The following is a 17,720-nucleotide window of genomic DNA, read 5'->3' as shown; positions in this document are numbered from 1 at the left end:
CGCTTTTGAAGCGACCGCAAACATAAATACAACGTTATTGTGTTGGAAAATGCTGCAGTTTTTCTTTCCAAGTTTCTCAGGCTCCTCCGGGGGAGCACCGGAGACCCAAAGTGAAAGCCACAGCAGGCAGAAACACACGCGGTTATGTTTACATGCCGCGTAGTGTTCCTACCTGCAGCTGATTTCCCATTTGGGGCTCTCGGGCTCCCCGTGGGGAACCCGAGAGACCCAAATGGGAAATGCTAAATGCTGCGTTGTCTGCCTGAATCTGCTTTTCCATTTGGGGCTCTCGGGCTCCCCCGAGAGCCCCAAATGGAAAAGCAGATTCAGGCAACGTTTTTAAAGCTGCGGTTTTATTTTTAAGTTTTCCGGGCTCCTCCAGCCCGGAAAACTTAGAAAAAAACCCGCTGCTAGTGCTTATTTTTTGTAAAAAAAATAAATAGCACTTACCGAGATTCAGCTGCAGCTTTCCTGCTCTGGTCTCCGGTCCCCGTCCTCCGCCTACAGCACTAATGAAGGGAAAGCCACCCAGCGGTAGCCTTTGTTTACTACAGCTGGCTAGCTTTTCCTTCATTAGTGCCGCAAAAGCCAGCACAGGAGGGCCTCCATTTCACAAAATGGCTGCGCCCCTGTGCTTGCTTTTTCGAATTTTGAGCTTGAATAGCTCAAAATTTTACATAGGACGTTTTAAAACGGAGAATGCTAGTATTTTTTTTTATGTGGCCTATCTATTTTTTAAATAAAAATGTTTACTAGACCATCCCTTTAATGCCAGCAAGACAGAGATCCTCCTCATTGGCACACCATTACCTTCCTTTCCCCTTCACTCTCTGGCCGGCCTCCCTTGGCCCTCCTCCTATCCCCACCTGCGAGGCCAAGAACATTTGATTCCACATACTCCTTCTCCGCCCACATCGCTGATGTATCGAAAAAGTCAAACCTCCTACTGCACCTCCTCAGAGGTATTCTTCCTTTCCTCTCATTCCCCCAGAAGCTCACTGTCTCCCAAGCTCTGGTTCTCTCCAAGTTGGACTATTGCAACAGCGTCTTTCTTAATCTACCTACCTCCATCCTCCGCCCTTTACAACTTATCCAGAACAGGACTGCAAGACGTGTCCTTGGCCTCAAGTCCTGGGATTGTATCTCTCCAGCTCTGAAATCTCTCCATTGGCTCCCAGTGGATGCAAGGATTACATTCAAAACCCTCTGCATTGTCCACAAGACTTTCTGGGGCCTGGGTCCAACATACCTTCAGTTATCCCTCCGCAAATACCTCCCATCTCGAGCACTCTGCTCCTCTACCTCTAACTCCCTCAGAGTCAGTCGTTTCTCAAAGAAACAAGCTGGGGGTAGATCTCGGTCTTCGGCTGGGGCCTCACTCGGGAACAGCCTCCCTGCCACTCTAAAACTTGAGGAGAACCATCTTCGGTTCCGGAAGCACCTCAAAACCCTCCTCTTTGCTTCTGCCTTCTCTCCCCCTCTCCCCTGTTGATTCTACTCTCCCTCGGCACCATGCACCTGGCCACCCTCTGTCCTTTGAGCCCAGGTACCTGCTCATCTTGCCACCCTCACGCACTGCCTCCGGGCCACCCCCTGCACTGGGGTCTGTATCTGTACCCATACAGCCCTCCCCTTTTCTTCCTGCACTTTCAGACCTACACGGCCTGCTGCCATAAACCCAGCACTTTCTGGCTGCACTCCCATTGTTTGTTGCCTTTTTATTTATTATTATTTTTTCCTTCTCGCTCCGCACTCTCCTTTTGTTCCCCCTTCCATGCACTTCTCCCCCTTCTCCCTCTACCCTGCACTTGCACGTTCTCAATGTCACTAGTAAGATCGTTGTTTTTGTTCTCCCCTGTTCCCTTTCCCTTGCCTTGTCGCGCTCTGAAACACTTGTTTATGAGCGCGATAGAAATAAAATATCAAATCAAAATACAGAGCTCAACAAAAAGGTGTTGTGTCATACTATTTGCATCTACAACACAGGTCTAAGAGATAGTTTAACAAGGAGGCACAATGATGCCCCTTAATCAAAACAAGAAGGTTTGTCCCCAATTGAACCATTAAAAAACCTGATAATGGTTAAAGTTATTTGACCACACGATGAATGAGGCTGTAAGCAGTTGTGGGCTAAGTCAGACCAAGTGAATGGGGCACAGGATGAATATTTAATAAACAAGGTGTTAGGGAGGATTCTCATAAATGTGCCAATTCCCTCTACCTTAGAGCCCTCCAAATCTTTTGCTAAACTTTGGGGCTTTGAACTTTTTAATTCTGTTTGTTTTCCATGTTTATTTCATTTGAATATGGAGTTTTAGACAACTCCATAGGCATCATCTTTTGTCTCACACAGCACCCTCAGTGCAGTGACACAGGAAAGCCTTTTAGGCTGTCCCAATGTTTAAATACCTTCTCTGGGATAAACTACTGTTTCCCAGAGAAAGTAAAGTGAAATCGACTTTACTAGTCTTTCCAAATTCCTAGACCTAGTACACACCTATCTTACAATAGAGTGCTGGAGGGGTTACTTAGTATCCCCTATGTCTGGAAACTCATGTAGCAGTCAAATGCTACTCTTTGTCTCGAAATGGCTGGTGGCAGTGGTTTTACAACGAACTACCATGATTTTTCCAGACCGCAAACACCGGTAGTGTTAAATCGCGGGAGCCATGTTTTTCAAGATGACGTCTGAGCCCCCTTTGTTTAAACAGATCCTGGTCTTTTTTCACCATTTCTTTTTGGCAAGGTCCTTCTAGAGTTTGTCTCTGCGTGCCAACCCAGGTTTGGTCCCTTCGCTCCTATGCCTTTGGCGGGCTTCAGGACTGAAGACCGCCTCTGGCACCCGAGTGTCGGGCTGGGCAGGAAGTGAGGGAAGTGCCCAAAACTCCCTGTGCTTTAGTCTCCTAGGAGACCCAAATGCACTCTGGCATGATTGGCTGGCTGACTGTCTGGCAAGGACAGCCACCCTGCTTGGTGACTGGCAGCTAGGCTGGAATGAATGGGAGGAACTGGATAAAATGCAAGTCTCTTGGCTTGGAAGGCAGAATCGACCACTGGAACGAAAGAACCGAAGACGAGCTGGAAGAGGGCGGCTGCTGCAACTCATGGACCGTTGGTCTGCCCGGTGAAGCCCTGCTGCAGGTCCGAATCGCCAAGTTCATCTCGACAGAGAAGCCTTTCAAGGACGACTTCTCCCTTTGAGTTGCTGGGACCAATCAACTCGACAATAAGCCACCTGGATACCATTCTTGGAGCTGGTTGTATTTTCCTCAGAGTGTTGCAGGAAACCGAATAACCAGGGAGAGGGACACCAGTTTGTGTGCTTGACTACAGCTACCGGAATCGAAGAATTGCCCTTTGCCAGCTTTGTGACCAGTCCTAGTGCAGTGCAGGAATCAGTCCCCCCCCCCCTACCACCCCTGACGTCCTCCCTCTTGTCCCCACGACTGAGGCTCAGGAACAGCGAGATCTGCAGGAACTGCCAGGAACAGAAGTCTTCAGCTGCATCTTTTTCTTCATTATAAGGTACTGTGAAAACCCAACCGAGAGATCTAACCTCTCACTGCGAAAGTGCTTGAAACTTTCCCAACTTGCAGGCCTAGTCAGCTTGTGACCCAACATATGAACCTTTCTTTTACGAACTACTTCTGAGAACTTTGGCAAAGACTTTTCCGTTTAACTACCAGAACTGCCTACCCTATACAAGACATTAGCCCATTGACTTTGGCCTAACCTATTGCATTGAATTAACTCCTCTGGTAAACTCAAACTCTTTGCACTGTTTAAGAATAACTGTAATCTTCTTTTTATTAACCTATGCTTTTTTGCTCCTACTTCAAACGCTCTGAATGCCATTTTGCTCCTCCTATAAAGTAGTTTAAATGCCTCAGAACTGACAGTGTGAAGTATTGAAGTATATTTTTGTGTGATTTAGATTGCCTCCTTCTAGTGAATGTTTTAGAACTGACTGTGAAATAAATTAATAAGTGTTTTACCAAGAAACCTTGAGTGTAAGCGTGTATTTGAATACTTGTAATTATAGACCTCTGTAATATCCTTAAAGCTCACAGTCCCCTCTTGAGCTAAGCCTGGCTGCTCGGCAACGCTACCACAAAACTGTATAGTACAGACTTATACCAAAGGTTGGTTTTGCTTACACCTGTAGTCCTAGTTGTGTGTAGTGGTCCCAAAGGGTACTGCATATAAACTTTGCCTAACACAAAGTACAATATTTTGTTGTATTTTGGACAAATGAATCGCCCATAGAATAGGAGTATTCAATAACTCGCACAAAACATACATAAAACAAATTCAGCTGCGGGTGACCTAACTAGTTAGAATGGAGGGGACCATGCTAACTAATAGACCATTATTATATTGCATAAATGATACAGAATGTTGCGCAGGGGACATGCATTAACTCCAGGGTTCCAGTTACTCTTAAAAAGGATGGGGGGGTGGGGTGAGGGAGGGGGGGTTTGAACTCAACCAACTTTCTTATAGCAGTCATTCAACCACATGCAGGGCGGGTAGGTTGTAGCACAGAGAGATCTTGGTGAGGAACGGATTGTATGATGTAGGAATGTGCCGATTAAGCTGTGGGGGCTCCAGTGCTGCGAAATCCAGGTGAGGAACGGATTGTAGGTTTTTGGAGTATCGGAGCGTGTACCGTTTAGTGGGGATGTTTTTATGCCATGGTAAACAATGGTACAGCATTCATAATAGATTTATTATGTCTTACAATTGTGTGGTTTGTGGCTTATATTTGGATTTCAGTCAAGGGACCACAAGAGAGGATAAGGGTTTGCTCTCCATCAGTGCCCTTGCGGAGGGTCTGGCAAGACCACAAAAATAAGGGTTTTGTTGTTCACCTCTAGTTTAGAGGAAACTGGCTGACTGAGCTTGGGACAGAGCTATGGTTGGAGAGGTGAAGTGGTCCCATCTATGGCAGATTTTTGGGAATGTAGTAATGTGTTCGTATTACTCAGAGTAGGACTAAGCGGCTTCGAGTCGTGCAGGCCACCAGGAAAGGACTGCGGTTGAAGTTTGGTTGTTTCTCACCTAATCACAGGTCACTACATAGTGGACGCAAAAGCCTTGAATGACATCTATCAAGTCATCCAAGCTTGGATGGCCCACATGTGTTCTGTCTTAACAATGACAAAACGGAGCTCCTCATCCTGGGCTCCCAACATCGACTGAATAGACTCGACCCTGCCTTCAAAACCTTCAACTTTGATGGTAATTCTATTAAAGTCTCCTCTGACACCAAAACAATAGGAATCCACCTTGATTCCACTCTATCACTTAACAGACAAACTAACGCAGTTGTCTCAGCATCCTCCTATACATGTAAGCTCATTACAGCATGCCGCCCCTTCCTTACCACACAGAACTGTACTATCTTGGCCAGGACATTAGTTATGTCCAAACTGGACTACTGCAATGCCTTCTATCTAGGGACCAGCCAACGTAACCTGAACAACCTATAGGTTACCCGAAATAACGCCATTAGAGCTGCCCTCAACATCACCAGATCCTCACACATCTGCGAAACATGGAGAAGCCTACATTGGCTCTTAGTAACAAAGAATTTCTTTGAAATCTCTTACCCCACACATAAATGTTTGAACAATCAGGCCCCCACCTATCTCGCCTCTCTCACTACACACCCACCCGATTACTTAATCGGCTCAAGCACACTGTCCGACCATCCCCAGATGCAAACTGCACAAAGCCGGGGGAATTAGCTTCCCTGTACTTGCCCCCAAACTATGGAACTCGAATCCATTATCTGTCAGATCAGAACATTGTCCTACCCTCTTTAAACAAAGAACCAAAATGTGGCTAGCTACCACTCATGCCTAAATCCACCGTAGGACATTTTTTCGGTTCTTCAATTGCCATGGTCTGTATTTATTTCTTGCTAAACTGTAGATATTGTGCACAGCACACTGTAAACTATGTAGAATTACATTGCAACTGTAGATATTGCACACTATGTATAACTTTACTGTATGTATATACTGCGCTCTCTATCCTAATTGTAACCATTACTGTATTGTACTTACAGTGTCAAGATATGCGCCCGGTTTCCCTTGGGCCTGGCTGCGGTATATAAATAAAATACAAATTCTCTTCAGGAGGGCATGGAATGAATCTACATAGTTGGTGCAGTAGTCTTTCCCCTTGGGTCAGTATGTGAGTGAGTTGTCAGGATGAGCCTTCGGGGGGGCTGGGAGGGGCAGGAGTGTGTGTCTCAGATTATATTGCATAAATGATGATAGTTGCTTGTTTCACATGAAACAAGCAAACTTCTTTGAGTCGGAGGGTACAATTAAGCTTCTTTATTTGACCTGGTTCCAGTTACTCTTAAAACAGATTGGGGAAAGACACTCACCGGTCCATCCTTGGGCTCCAACAGCTCAGGTCTAACTGACACGCACTGGAGCCATACACACACCATCACATTTACTCTACATTCTTTGGGCTGTCATTCATCGACATGCACCAACATTCTACCGGCAAAGAAACAGGAAAAGCAACACAACAAGCCTCATACACTCCAGATACATGATTGAGATAATAATGCAGGAAGAGCCTATTTAAAGCCATCACTGAATCATAAGCCTCACATGCAATTTCATTAACAGTACAAAAGGTCCCTACCTTGACACAATCTATATACAACAAAAGAAAGCATCTCAATTCCACATGGAATCAATCATGAAAAATATAAAGAAGAAAAAAAGTTGTCATTTGCGATCCGGTGAACTTTGCTCAAATAACAGTTGGCAAAAGTTATATGACAGCACAAAATAAAATTTTAAAAAGCATATTCTTACCCTTTTAATTTGCAAACCCAGAGATATTGGTTCTGCCAAACCTTGCTGTAGATGTGCCCTTGAAGAGAAATGCTTCAACTTCATAATGTCTGATAGATTGCGAAACTCCCCGTTTGTGCTCATTGAAACTGGCAATATTATATTTCGAAGGGATTGTGTCCTCCGACGTATTCCTTATCTTTGATAATTCGTCTCCAGCTTGCTGGCCTCAGAAATGTTTTCTCTGTAGAGGGCGCTGCGCGTCGATGTCCCTCGACAGCCACCATATCGGCGTCGACGTCACCATGCCCATAAATAGCCACACGCGGCATCCGTTGCTCAGTTCCATTTTTCTGCGCTTCGTGGGGCCTCGGAATATCGTTGCTCAGTTCAGTCAGATAAACCTCTTATATTTCCTCGATAAAACCAACTCGTTCTCGATGGCTTCTTCATCCGAACCGACGACTCCGCGGTCCGGCTTTAAAAAATGTCGAGACTGCGGAAAGAAAATGTCGATAACGGATCCTCACAGGTTCCGTTTGTGGTGCTTGGGAGTCGAGCACCATTGTTCGGAGTGTGAGGACTGCACGTCCATGACGGCGAAAGCCTTGAAGGAGCCCAAGGGGTAGCTCGAGAGAGCTAAGTCAGTCAAAACCTCCTCGAAAGTTTCTTCGGCCGAGTCGAGGCATTCGTCGCCTCGCCGTTGAAAGCATTCCCATTCTAGGTCTCGAAGTAGCTCCCACCACTCGTCGAGATCTAGACACACAAAGAAGACGTCGAAGATCCCCCTTCCTCGTCATCTTCTGTTTCCCCAGAAAGGGTCTCCTGCCCCACAAAACACAGCTCTCAGGCTGAGTGGGAGGAATTCAGGAAGAAAATGCTAAGCGTCTTCGAGAAAGCGGCCTCGACCCCCTCAAAGACAGCTGAGGGTGATACCCTGGGTGAAACCCCCCCCCCCCCCCCAAAATAAAAAAAAATTTAAAAAAAAAACAAAAAAACGAAACGCCGCGAGTCGTTGCACCCGGCGAAAAAGTCCACCCGAGAGCGCCACGGGCCATCGGGTAGGAAGGCACCATCTTCGACGCTGTCGAAGATCCCTTCGACGCATGGATCGGCGCCATCGACGCGTTGTCGAAGGGTTCTTCGACGCATCAGTCGATCGAATCGACGCCAATAAAAGAGAAAACCACGGCTACTTCACAGCCAACGGTTATACTCAGAGCCTCTAACACGACGCCGAGAACGTCGTCGACATCCTCGAGTAGGATCCCGATCCTCTCGAGTTACTCAAGGCCTCTTCTAGTTTTCTCGACGCCTTCGAAGACTTTCACATCGGCGTCGACGACAGCGACGTTTTCTCGCCCAATGACGACAAATTTGGATCCCTCTGCTTTAGAAATGGGTTTTACACCATTTCCGAGGTCAGATTATCTTCAATCTATGAAGAAGGGGAGGATTCTGACCAAGAAGGACCCTTCAGGTTGCAGAGGACCACACCAACTGTTTCAGAGGATTTTACCTCTGAGGAAAGAAGGTTGAAAGACCTACAGGAATCATTACATGAGGCAAGTGGGCTGGACCCTTCCCGAGAAGGGGAATTTGTCAAACCAGACCCATGGGAACATGCCGAAACTGCCTATAGAAACCTGATGGCAAGAATTATTGAATTCATGGGTTGGTCTGCGCCTTCACCCGTTTTTCAACAGGATGACCTTACAGACATACTAGACAAAGGTTCACAGGAGGATCCTGTGGTCCCTTTCCATACAGCTTTACAAAGGAAGATTTCATCAAATTGGGAAACTCCTGAGGTTATCCCTGCAGTCAATAAAAGATTGTCAGCCAAGTATAGGGTAGCTGCAGGTGACCCTGAATATTTATCAAGACACCCGACTCCATAGAGCCTGGTGGTTCAAGCGGCAACTTCATCAAGCAGCAGATCCGCTCACCCTACTGTCCCACAGGATAGAGATGACAAAAGGTACGATTCTATGGCAAAAAAAGTCTTTTCTGTAGTATGGCGTTGAAGTCCATCAACGCCACTTGTACGCTCGCCAGGTTCAGTCACACACTGTAGGAGTGTGCTTCATCAGCGGCTGACTGCATACCGGAAGGAGAGGAAAGGGAAGCCTTCCTTAACATCATTAAAGATGGCAAAGATGCCATGTGCGAATCTCTTCAAACTGGCATTGATTCCGCTGACAGTATCAGCAGGGCCATGGTGGCAAGTACTACAATCCGCAGGCATGCGTGGTTACGAAAGTCTGGCTTTGCTCCAGATGTACAAGCCAGACTTTTGAATATGCCCTTTGATGGCTCTTTATTCAGTAAAAAGGCTGAAGACAGTCAGTAAAAGTTGCAAACATCTAAGGCAGCAGCAAAATCTTTAGGAGCTGCTATCCGCCAAACTCCTTTTCGCCCCTCAGGAACCTCTGGGAGAGGAAAGTCCTTTCGCTATTATTTCGCATTCGGGAAAGGCAGAGGACAGCCGGCTCAAAGAGGCCAAAGGAGATCCACCTGAGGTGGACAGGTCAAAAGTACCAAGGCCGCAGCAGCAGCACGTGCCTCTTTGCCCTCGGCATCTGCATCAGCCGCCCCCAAACCACTCTGAGGTCTTTCCACACAAAACACCTGTAGGGGGCAGGTTAACTCACCATCTGACAGAATGGCAGGCTATTACGTCAGATGCTTGGGCATTGGAGACAGTTGCCCAGGGTTACTGCCTACCCTTTCTACACATCCCTTAGTCATCCACCGGGCACATCTCTCTAAAAGTTCCAGATCCGCTCCTCTTGCAGGAAATTGTAGACCTGCTAGAGAAAGGTGCCATAGAACCGGTACCTGTAGCGGAGAGGAACAAGGGCTGGTACTCCCCCCTACTTTCTCATACCGAAAAAGGACAGAGGATTGAGACCCATCTTGGACTGACGAGAATTGAACAAGTTCCTCAGGAAGGACAAGTTCAAGATGGTAACTCTCTCTCAGATCCTTCAGGCCCTCCAGATCCAGGACTGGCTGGTATCTCTGGACCTCCAGGATGCTTATTTCCATGTGCCAATCCATCTCAAAACACAGGAGATACCCGAGGTTCGCAATTGGCGGCTCTCATTATCGAGTTCTGCTATTTGGGCTGACCTCCGCCCCAAGCGCCTTCACCAAGCTAATGTCGGTAGTGGCTGCAAGTCTAAGCAGGGAAGGGATCCGCGTCTACCCCTACCTGGACGATTGGCTGATCAGAGCTGTATCTTCGGAACAAGCTCAGATCCAGCTAGATTATGTCTGCCACTTCCTTCACAAACTGGGTTTCTCCCTCAATTTAAAGAAGTCACAGATGATACCATCACATTGACTCCAGTTCATCGGAGCGGTCCTGGACACTTCCCTGGGAAAAGAGGGGAGGGCTCAAAAAAAAAAAAAAATATATATATATTCTGCGGATGGTCAACAAGTTTCAAAATGCCCAACATCTCCCAGCCTTCGACTTTTTGAGATTGCTAGGCCTCATGGCATCCTGCATCTTCCTTGTGCCAGAGGCTCGCCTGAGAATGAGATCTCTCCAGTGGGCACAATACTCAGGAAGAATGACAGATCTCCTCCGGATAAGGTAGCCCACGACCTTCAATGGTGGGCCTATGAGAACATCTTGAAAGGAGAACTGTTTTGGCAACCATGGCCGGAGATAACTGTAGTCACAGACGCCTCACTCCCGGGGTGGGGAGGGCATGCCAACGACTTGACATCAGCGGTCGTTGGTCTCCATCGGAGTCCAGACTACACATTAACCTATTAGAGCTAAGAGTGATCAGACTAGCGCTAAAAGCTTTCCTGCCATCAGTACAGGGGAGAAATGTCCTGATAATGATGGACAACACGGTGGCCATGCACTACCTCAACAAAAGAGGCGGCGTAGGGTCACTGCCACTGTGCAGAGAGGCAATGCAGCTCTGGTTTTGGGCAATTCAGGAAGGAATCTCTCCATCGGCAGTCCACATAGCCGGAGAGAAGAATTTGACAGCAGACGTTCTGAGCAGGCAGAGCACAGTCTCTCACGAGTGGGAGCTAGCTCAGGAAGTCCTTCAAGAGATCTTCGCCCTTTGGGGAACCCCTCAGGTGGATCTGTTCGCCACCAGCACCAACTGGAAGTGCAATCTGTTCAAGGGAATTTCCCCCCGAGAGGAGCTCTAGGGGACGCGTTCGTAGTGGACTGGGAGTTCCCACTCCTTTACGCGTTTCCACCAGTCCCTGTTATTCCTCAAATGATCAGGAGGTTGAGAAGATTCCGGAAAACCATGATCCTAATTGCCCCGGACTGGGCCAGGAGAACGTGGTACCCGGACCTTCTGGATATGTCCATCTGCCCTCCAATCCGTCTTCCACTCGAAGAGAATCTTCTCTCGCAGAAGGGAGGTCAGGTTCTCCATCCAGACATAAGAACCCTCAACCTTCACGCTTGGCTTCTGAAAGGTTGAGGTACAAGGATTGGGACCTCCCTGATGACGTCATGGAGGTGTTGCTTTCGGCCAGAAGGCCAGCAACAAAGTCTTTATACCGCTACCGTTTGGATCAAATTTTGCAGCTGGTGTAGAGAAGAGAATATCAACCCTTTTTCATGTGGTACACCAACGGTGTTATCGTTTCTACTCTACTTGGCAAACTCAGGCCTTCAAGTTGGCACTGTAAAAGGCTATCTCGCGGCGCTATCAATCTTCAAGCGCACTGCGGAGGAACCATTGTATTTCAAACTACCCTTAGTAATACAATTTCTCAAGGCATTAACTAATGTTTATCCTCCAAGACCATTCCAAGTTCCCTTATGGGACTTAAATTTCCTAATGGGTACTCCCTTCGAACCACTCCACTCTTGTTCGCTGAGATTTCTCACTCTTAAAACTGTCCTATTAGTAGCACTAACATCTGCTAGGAGGGTGAGCGAATTAAAAGCTCCATCTTGTAAACCCCCCCCCCCCCAATACAATTTTCCATAAGGACAAAGTTGTCCTACAGGTGATGCCTAATTTCCTCCCAAAGGTGGTTTCTGAATTTCACATCACTCAGAAAATTACCTTACCTTCGTTCTACCCTCCTCCCCATCCAGGGAAAGAGGAAGAAAGGCTACATAGGCTGGACCCAAGGCGTGCTCTAAACTTTTATATCAGCAGACTGGCTAGGATTAGGCAAGCAGACCAACTGTTTTTAGGCTACTCAGGTCACAAATTGGGACTACCCATAACAAAACAGACCATTTCCAGGTGGATGATTTTGGCCATTCTGGAATGTTACTGGCAGGGAAAGAGCCACCCCAGAATCTTAGGGCTCATTCAAACAGGGGTATTGCAGCCTCTTCGGCCCTCCAAAGAGGGGTACCAGTCCGAGACATGTGTGGCTGCCACATGGTCGTCCGCAAATACATTCAAAAGATTTTACAACCTGGATTCCTCCACTAGTCAAGACACCAGATTTGGCAAAGCCGTATGACATTCGGTTCATTCCTAAAAGGGATACATGACATTATTACTCCCACCTCCAATTACATGCCACTGCTATGGGAGTCTATCAAAGATAAGGAATACGTCGGAGGACACAATCCCTTCGAAGAACAAGTTACTTCTTACCTGGTAACGTTCTTTCGATGGGATGTTCCTCCGACGTATTCCTTATCGCCCCTCCCATCCATCCCCTGCAGTAATACTTCCCTTGTGGTTGCAGCTTACGCTCCTTCAAGGTCAATAACCAATTCAGGCATGACTTATCTTATGCTACAAAATGGAACTGAGCAACGGACGCCGCGCGTGGCTATTTATGGGCATGGTGACGTCGGCACCGATTCGGTGGCTGTCGAGGGACATCAACTCGGCGGACGGCGACGCGCAGCGCCCTCTACAGAGAAAAATTTTCCGAGGCCAGCAAGCTGGAGACGAATTATCAAAGATAAGGAATACGTCGGAGGAACATCCCATCGAAAGAACGTTACCAGGTAAGAAGTAACTTGTTCTTCTGATGAGCTGCAGACATATAAGAGCCACAGACAGAGCAAAACTACAGCCATATCTAGAAGAGGACGGTGAGACCAGAGCCACGTCTGGGCTGGTGGTGCAGTAAGTGATTTGATATTTTGATTGATTTTTTTTCTATTTCCTTTGCAGAGAAAACAATGCCAACACAAGTGCAGTCTATCGTTGCACCTTATTCCACACTTAACGAGTTAGCAAAATTACAAGCATGTGGTCCAGATAAATATCAAATAATGAAACAGTGCAGAGAGTTTCCTTTACAGCCACTAGCTCTGGCGATCACATGAAGGTTGTTTAGTTGTTTCAAAAGTCCTTTGCAGAAGGTAGCCCAGCTATGGAAAGAGCACTATGTCACAAGTTCCACCTCCCCACCCCCCCACCATGGACCCAAAGTAGCACAACATTTGTGTCACCAGGGCTTAATCTGCCAACAACAACAACATGGGCAAAAGTTAAAATGTGGTGTGTGGAGCACACCGAGCCCATGGACCCCTCAACTAAGCTGCCGAACGTGGCTCGCTTCTGGATATGAGCAGTGATGTTGAAAGAAACAAAGGAGACAGAAAGTGCAAATTATCATGCAAATGTATTATTCCCCAATGAGAATGCTATGATCAGCAGCGGTGCATCCAAGTACACGCTTATAAAGTTCACACAGTTAAGAGTAAAGAACAAAGGTACAATGAGACCCTGGTGGAATTAGCAAACAAAAGACACAAAGAAAAAGAATAATTTTGGGAGTGATGTGTGCACGAAAGCGAGGGAACTGTTGAAACAGATAGCATTTTATTATTGAAGAGCCGTGGACATACATGAACCATGAATAGAGCAAAACCGCAGCCTTAACTGGGAAAAGGACACAGCCCACAGCCATGTTGGGGCGGTGGCACAGTAAGATGGAATTGGATGGCATTGCAAAATCTACTTGAAAACAGGTCATGTGTTTCATTAAACAATATGCACTTAAATAATCAATGTGAAATATAATAGGCATTGTTGACTTTAGAAAACTAGATTAGCTAATGCAAAAGAGTTTCTGAAGTTATGCAGCCTTGTTAAATGAAAAACATGAACAGATCCTATTTTAGTCTTCTGCAATATGCTAGAATGTGCATTACTTGCTAAATAGGATTGAGTTAAAATTTGGATGTAGATTTTATTAAATTGTCATTACCAGTAAGAATTTCACAAACAGCATGTTTGCTTTAGTAAATGCGACATCAAAATGGTCAATTAGATTGAACTCTGATTAAACCTAGGACCTTTGCAGAGTTCAGCTCTAGAGACAAGGAGTGCAACGGTCAGCATTCTGTAAAAAAAAAAAAAAAAAAAAAAACTGCATCATTTATCACGTTAGTAAGCCAATCAACGCTATGAAAAGACACAGTTCGGTGTACCCATAACATCAAATGTGCATGAGAAATAAGAAGACTACATCCCAAATTCAGGTATTTCATAAACCTATTATTTTTTTAAAGCTTTGTCTCAGTAGAAGGTCATCGACAGATGCATGGCCATCCAGCAATGGCTACTTCAGATGAACAGATGTCTACACAAACCCTGAATGTGGGCCCTGCAGAGCAATAAGACTACTGAAACGATTCCTTTGTTTCACAGGATATCTGTTTCAGCACAGGGTTGTAAAAGTAAAAAAAAAATAATCTACTTGTCACTCTATGGCCTACATTATGCTGTTAACCATGCCTTCTAAGGGTGGAACGGGTGGTAATGGCCCAAGTTAAAGGCCCAAGCAAAGTGAGGACTTTTAAAGGTGGCCTTGGAAGGGATGGTTAACACTATTAGCACCCATCCCAAAGGATGGGACGGGCCAATTCAAAGTTTTTTCGTTCCGTTAACGGGTCGCCTCACAGCCTCCCGTTCACTGAAGGAAAAAAAACGGTTCGAAGAGGTCTGCCATGGAATGGGTTGGCGGGGCTCCGTATGGAGCCCTTCCTCCCTTGCCATGGCAGCCATCTGGAGGAGAGAGGAATGAGGGGCGGCTGCGGCACTCGCTGTAGCCGAAATGGGGTAAGTGAGAAGGTTAAAAAAAACATTTTATTTTAAAAAAGGAACAAAGGGGGTGGAGTGGGAGGGCAGGCAAACCGGCCATAAGGCAGCTTGGAACACGGGCTGAGATTGCCAGTTTCAGCCCGCTTTCTTAGCCACCCGATTGGTTGGCTCCTCCACGGAGGGTGCTAATTATAAATATGGCACAGAAAAACAACATGCTATTATATATCTGGTAACTCCAATATACCAGATACATGTAATTAATGAAGCACAGCATGTTTAGATGTAAATAAAACTTGGTCTATCGAGGTGTGTTTTATACTTCCAAATAAAAATATAGGGCCAACCATAGGAAACGTAAATGTATATGACACTTGGACAGCACAATTATGTACTTAAGCTGTGCTGAGGAAATCTATTGTTAAAATAGGTTTTAAAAATTAGCCACGTAGACCGATTCCGAGAGGCCACCAAATTCTCGTGAACAGGGAAATGCAACAATGTCTCACCAAGCTAGTTGGGTACAGGGACTAAGCAGTAAGGCTTAGAGTTTAGGAGCGTGCGAGTGGTCAAGAGTTAGTCAAGTACACACACACACCTAATAACATAAGGCAGAATATATACCAATGCAATTGTTTAGCTCTTAGCAAAACTCTAGAAATTAAAAACACAACTAACTATTGCACTAAAACATTCATTATTGTTTTATACACATTCATTTTTGGGGATCTCTGGCTAAAGAGCATGCGCCTTAGATACAGGTAAAGAATCAGAGCATTTGTAGTGTAGCAAATCAAGAACAAGTTAAGTCAAAACCAGATTAGAGAACCACCATGTAGGACTGAAAAGAGTTTGAAACAAACAGTCTAATCAATAAAGGCACTGCACCTTAAATAGTAATTCCCTAGCTAGAACAGAAGGGGACTAGAGTCAAAAGTCCCAATGCAGTTCTCATCATCAGAAGTCTAGGAGTCTTTTTAGGAGCCTGAACAAGAGATGGTAACGCTATCAAACTTCAAAGTAGTACAACAATTCAATAAATCTCCTTAGCAGACACTCTCCCAATCCAACCACTTTAGAGGATGCTCATGGGAGCTTCCTTAACCAGAACTACACGAATCATGGTCGGGGCAAGGAAGAGGTATGCCAGGAGCTTTCCGCCCGTTAAACGCTATGGAGGAGCCCTGGGGGGCAAGAACAGGTTTGTTGACCCAGCCCGTGTACTCAGACTCTAAGACCACTTTGGCTGCTATTGAAAATTTGCTGCCCCACCCCCCCCCCCATGCTCTGGGTCTTGGTTCCATTGCAGGAGGTCCAGGGGTTTTGGGTGCAGAGGTCACTTTTGGTGGCATTATTCTGGGTCCAGCTTTTCAGCCATTCCTCATCCTGGAACTGGACATCCCCAGGCACTATGAAGGGACCACCACGTTGACTACCTCAGATGGGTACTGGGCACTTTAAGAACCTTTCTGAATATTAGCTTTGCAGGAGCCAAGCAGCTGGTCCTGAAAGGCCCCTCTTCATGATGGAGAGCTGCAACTGCATAGGGATGCCTCTTGTTTCACAAGTTGAGGGTCTGCAGAGTCCCAAGTCCAAACTCAAGACGGCAACCGATGCAGTGAGGTAGCCCACAAAGGTGATGTTAGACTGGTTATTCCCTCCAGCCCAGAGGTTGAAGCACCAACTAAGGCCTTCTGGAGATCAGCAAGGAACATGGCTTCGCTGGAACGGTTAAAAACACCAATGCGGGTTGGCTGCAATAACTGGTTCCGGGTCTTCCTCTGGGTTCTCCTCTTCATGTGGGTCTTGCCTCCAATGATGAACGGCTACAAATGTCTGTCTTTTATCCAGGATTCGAGCTACAGTCACCCCACAAGCCCACAGAGGGCAAGGCTCTGCACCATTCCAACTGGCGCAGACAGCCCAATCATTGACGCCCTCTGGCCACCACATTTGCCCAGCACCAGACACACTTTGGCCTGGATATGGACAGAGACCAGACAGTATCATCCTCCTCATCCGGCCACGAACACACACTGCCACTTTTCCACAGGAAAAGCTGTTCCGAGGAAAGGGCTAACCATGTCGGGCAAATCTGCCCCTTAGAGGGCAGGAAGAAAGCCAATACACAAGATGGCTAAAGTACAGGTGTACATCTATATGGTACTCTAAAATGCATTATGCAGTAAAATACAAAAGTGCATGAGACAATTACAGAGAAACAAGAGTACAAAAAGATCAACTGTCACCAGCCAGTCTTGGACACAAAGCGAGTAAAGACAAAGTTAGGAAAAACAAGTTACAGGTACACAAAATATTTCTAGCGCACCTCACAGTAGGATGATGAGGACAGCATAAAATAAACCGAATTACACGATGGGGAACAGAGTTCTCCTGCCTGACTAGCAATAGGCAGAAGCTCCAGAATATTGTGGCATCAGATGTAAAGGTTTGTGTCACACAACCGCATATATTGCAGCATTTTGCAACTTTCATTTGCATGGATGGTGAGGATTGTGGGGGTGGCACTGCCTCCCAGCGTAGTTGTGTTGGTGGAGAGGCCCTGGGTTATGGTGCTGGATGTAACCTCCGCAAGGCCCTAGTTGGTAGAAGTCATGTTGGTTGTGTGGCAGCTACTGCCGCAGAGGTTTAGGGTGGTAGTTTTTGTGGGGCTAGTGATTCTGCAGGGGCGATGGACGGTGGTGTGGCCTTTTCAGCCTTGGCTGGTGGTGTTGGCTGCACTCCAAACAAGGCATTAGCTGGGGGATTTGGTGCTGGTTATGGGGCTGGTGCTGCCCCTGTAAAACAAGATGGCGGTGTTGGTGGATCTAGCAAAGAGGGCATGGGTGGCAGTATTGGTGGGATCGAAGTTCCC

The 17,720-nt window shown here is 46.5% G+C and overlaps 1 protein-coding gene across 4 annotated transcripts in view; it reads right to left on the bottom strand.

The window, feature by feature from the left end:
* CLASRP (CLK4 associating serine/arginine rich protein) overlaps window positions 1-17,720 on the bottom strand; it is a 1,024,175-nt gene that overhangs the window by 982,780 nt on the left and 23,675 nt on the right. The window contains exon 1 of one of the 4 annotated variants that reach the window (XM_069644605.1): window positions 14,010-14,110. The exons of the other annotated variants lie outside the window; for them this stretch is intronic. The gene's annotated coding sequence lies outside the window, so the exon portion shown is untranslated. Of the gene's footprint in view, window positions 1-14,009; window positions 14,111-17,720 lie in introns of those variants that run through there. 4 annotated transcript variants of the gene reach the window in all.

Source organism: Ambystoma mexicanum, chromosome 2p, assembly GCF_040938575.1.
Source record: "Ambystoma mexicanum isolate Mex_15411 chromosome 2p, UKY_AmexF1_1, whole genome shotgun sequence".
Lineage (NCBI taxonomy): Eukaryota > Metazoa > Chordata > Amphibia > Caudata > Ambystomatidae > Ambystoma > Ambystoma mexicanum.
Note: the sequence above shows the minus strand (reverse complement) of the source record. Positions and strands in the feature narration are given on the sequence as shown.